This window comes from Austrofundulus limnaeus, unplaced genomic scaffold, assembly GCF_001266775.1.
Source record: "Austrofundulus limnaeus strain Quisiro unplaced genomic scaffold, Austrofundulus_limnaeus-1.0 Scaffold3, whole genome shotgun sequence".
Taxonomy (NCBI): domain Eukaryota; kingdom Metazoa; phylum Chordata; class Actinopteri; order Cyprinodontiformes; family Rivulidae; genus Austrofundulus; species Austrofundulus limnaeus.
The window spans coordinates 7,765,804-7,770,259 of NW_013952405.1; positions in this window are offsets into that span (position 1 = coordinate 7,765,804).

The window sequence follows — 4,456 nt, forward strand, 5'->3', positions numbered from 1 at the left end:
TGAGTTGTCAAAAAGACCAGAAGTGGAGAGCAAAACAGGAAGTTTTTCACACTCGATGCACAAGAAGCATAGATGATTGAGAAATCCTGTATACAATGATTGACAGGGACACAATTGTTTCCTTCTTGCAACAGTGGGCTCAGTTGTCACAATGGAGACACCRGTATCTGTTGGGAAACATTATCTGTGACTTTTCGTCACAACATGTTTGAAATTTAAAAGAAAGGTGTGASATAACAAAATGTCCTCAGACAAAACACATCAGTAAAGGTTTTAGAGAAATGCAACTKTTGCTGATGATTTATCTGTGAAAACACCCACGAGTTCTATAATTAATAATATTTAAGTCTCAAGTAGTAGGCCTAGGTGTAAACAATTAAGACACATATATTCTAGACTTACAAATATGTTATAATTAGAAATCAAAACTTGTAGTTTCTACTTCTTTCCAAAAGAGGGCACTGTTTCATCACATACAGAATGAATATGTGTTCTTGAGTCTGTGCTAGACGAAAGTAGGCTAAACAAATACATATACAGTACACTGTAGTTCACAGTACTAGACTGAGATTCGAATATGAGACTCTGCATTCACAGAAGAAAGATTTATGGAAAATATTCAGGCGACAGACACGTTTTTCTCCTTGATGTTCACACAAGAGTAAATCAGCTTTAGCTCTTCAGACTTTGGACATACTAAACTTTTTTGAAACATTTATTTAAACTTATCAAAACTTCATGCAAAATACATTTTTTAAATTATTGTATTGTCCCACAACAATAAGCAGACTCCATTAGTTTGATATGTCACATTTATGCCACAATTAAATTACAGAAAGCAACATTTTTAATTAGTTGCATTCCCTGCTGAAACTGTAGAACAGGATATCACTTAAACACCTCCCTCATTAAKGCACACCAGGCTGTCAGTAAACATATAAGGCTTGTCTATTTATTTCTGCTGAGTGCATTTGGTTTTAAGATGAGAATAGTTTGTCTGTTTGCTTGGAATGTCAGTTCAGACCCATTGTTGTAGCTACTGCTTTAATTGTAATATTTTGATACATCTAATAATATTACAATTTAAACTTTTATTCTCTGTTGTTCTTGCATGAAAAAACATATAAATCCTTTATACATTTTGCTGAAAATAAAAGGACTAGAAATGTCACAGACACGTTGGAAAGCATTTTTGCCAAAGCCTAGAATTTTTGAAGAAATACATATACTGCTTTTTGTGCCAGAGTTTTTGTAGAGTTAAATTGCCTATTGTTAAGAAATGACAAATTTATATTAATTTTAGTCCAACCTTAAAAATACCATTATATGTAAATTTATACTATATCTTTAAAAAATGAACTCAATTGACTGTCTTTATTTCGAAAAATGTTACTGAATAATAGTGTCAGTAGGCWGTCTGGTTACATTTTAGTAATTAGTTTTTTTGTAATTATTTTTCCGTGTTTTGGAATTCTTGTGTTTGAGTTCTGTTACTTGTGTTTTATCTACTATGTTTATTTTGTGATTTTTGTTTCGATTTACAAAGTTCAGGATCCTGATCAGTCAGTTTGTTTTCTTAAGTGCCACTTCTGTTCATGCTCCGCCCACTCCCACCTGTCCCCAGTTGTCTTCATGCCAGACGTTTTCACTACAGTATATTCATCAACCTTGGTCCATATATTCCAGCAGTCTCCTTTTCTCTTTCAGTTGAGTATTATGCATTTTTACATGCCATGTCTGGGTTTGGGTCTTGGGGCATGGTGGCTCAGTTGGTTGAGATGTTGCCTCTCAGCAAGAAGGTTGTTGGATTAAATCCCAGGCAGGAACCCTTCTGTGTGGTGTTTGCATGTTCTCTCTGCACTTGCATAGGTTTTCTCAAGGCATTCCAATTGTCTCCCTTTGGTAACTAAATTGTTCCTAGGAGTGAGAGAGTGAATGGTTGTTTGTCAAGTGTGTCCCATGCCCCTTGCACAGTGACTGCTGGACGTGGGCCATCTTGAGTAGGATCAACTCTAAAAGATAATAGATAGATACAAACTTTATTTTAAAAGGGACAATGTACAACTCAAGCATAAATGTCACCATTTGATGTGCTGTACCAGATTATAACATATTTGCATCTTAAGTCTCTTAATCAGGTGTAGATGTAGCTTACACTTAATATCTACTTTCTGAAAGTTTCCTTAAAATGTGACTCCAAACACATTTGTGCTCAGGATGTGGGTTGTGGCTCAATCTCAAGCACAAGATTTTAGCTGGATATTTAAAAAAATTGCCTGAGTTTTAACCTTTTAGCACTTTTAATAGTCAGTTTGCTGTAGCAGATGTAAGTAAATCAGTTACTGCAATTACTTTCAGCCAGCTTTATTAAAATCTGTCCAGTGCTTCATGAYATATTATGCTAACAGATAGACACCCATTGCATAAGCACAGGCAAAAACATAGTTATCCATCTTTACCTTTTGTTTATGGGTCACCAATTGTAAAATACAGTGTTAAAAAATGTCACTAACTCATTTTCATTATTTATCTCACTTTCTTAATGTAAAAATTTAGCTAAATTTTTCCACTAATATTATATTATTTAGCTCTCTCTTCTTACATTTAGCTAATTTTTACTAAATGTTAAATTGAAATGATGATTTTAATATTACATGTACACACTAAATCCTAAGACTACATGTAAAAGTTAAATCTTGAATGTTGTGGTTAAATGTTGACATTTACATTTAAAGGGGCAATATCATGTAAAATCAACTTTTTTGAGTTTTATATCGTGTTATAATGTTATCCTCTCATCAAAAACATGCCCAGAGTCTTGCTTTGACTCATTTATGCATGTTTGAGAAATCCTGTGCTGTCCTGAGGCAGCCAGGCAGGGGAGCAAAAACGACCGATTGGGACTAGAACCACCTTTTGGGATCAGCTCCTCCTCTGGGCTGTGTCTCCAAGCTGAGCTTCCTAGAACACACACACACGCCATGTGCTGAAATGGGTGGGACAGAAGTGGAAGGAGGTTTTCAAAGAGACAGATGCCAATTTCAAGGTGTTTAGAAAAAGATATGATGAGAAGTCAAGTTTACAGCATTTTAATRACTGAAGGTGACATAGTTACTTTATTATCGTATAGATTTTAAATATATGCCTGAGAAACACATAATATTGCCCCTTTAAGTATTTTAGAATAGAATGCAGCCTTTGCTGTTGGTGCTTTTGTTATGATGTAATGCTAATGCTGCTAATGCTGCTATTGCTTCCCTACAAGACATCAAACTTATAGCAAGTATCTGAGCTGCTCTTCAAACTGCCATACCACAGGTATCATCCATATTGTTGTCAATGGACTCATTTTGAATTTAAATTTGAAACACCAGCTTCAGCAATGTTAGCAGCATTAGCAGTGTTAGCAGCGTTAGTGGTTGCTTTTGTCTCAGGGTGATGATGTCATACCAAGAGCTGAGCACCAATAGCAAAGGGTGCATTCTAATTCTGAAATAAATATGTATTTCAACATTTAGCCACAACATTCAAGATTTAACTTTTACATTTACAGTTTTTTTTTTTTGGTGGCATATTCGTTGTCAGGTGAAAATAAAAACAAAACATTCATATGATCCAAACAATATAATGAACAGCTCACAGTACATGTTTGTTGTAAAAAGTGACATTTTAACACAATCATCGAAATTATGAGGGTAYGGGATGATTACTGAGTGTGCAAAACCCCCTGTGGATGTAAGGCAAACTAAGTGCAGTTTTGGCAATCACAAATTCTTAGGGTGACRTTTGTTAATTAGAGTATGACAAACACAAGCCTTCTACCTGAAACATTCCCACTGAAGACTATGATTAAAAACTTCACACGCAGCCAATTAAAGCTAGGATCAAAAGGGGTTCTTCTGCAAAAAGACATCAGTACAATTAGTGCGGTGTGAGTGTGTGCTGACATGCAGGGGTTACACGCTGCAATTAGCTGCTCCGCGTACTGTCAGAGCATGAGATCAAAATAATACAACCCGTTTCTGCTTTGCAGGTAATTTTTGCACTTAGCAGGGCCGAATAAATTAGTGTTTAATTACTTCAAGGATGTATTCCATAACAAGAATCAGCTGCAAAACTGGGGTTTTGGGCTGAAATTCCTTGAAACAAAGTTAAAGTGTCTCCACACCTGTTGCACACACATATACACATGTGCAGGTTTAATTAAAACACAATGTCAGAGGATGACATTTCGAATCAGTACATGAAACACGCACCACAACAGCTGTCCAACAGACTTAAGATTGCTGAAAACGTCRGATGAAGAAAAGGTTTATCTGTTTGCTTTAGCCTCTGCTCAAGCTGGAACRTAATGAATCCCTCACATCTGAAGCTGAAGCAGGCACCCGGCCAACATTTGGTAGGTCARATGTTCATTTCACGCTCACCTCAGGGATGCATCTTCAAAAAAATAAAT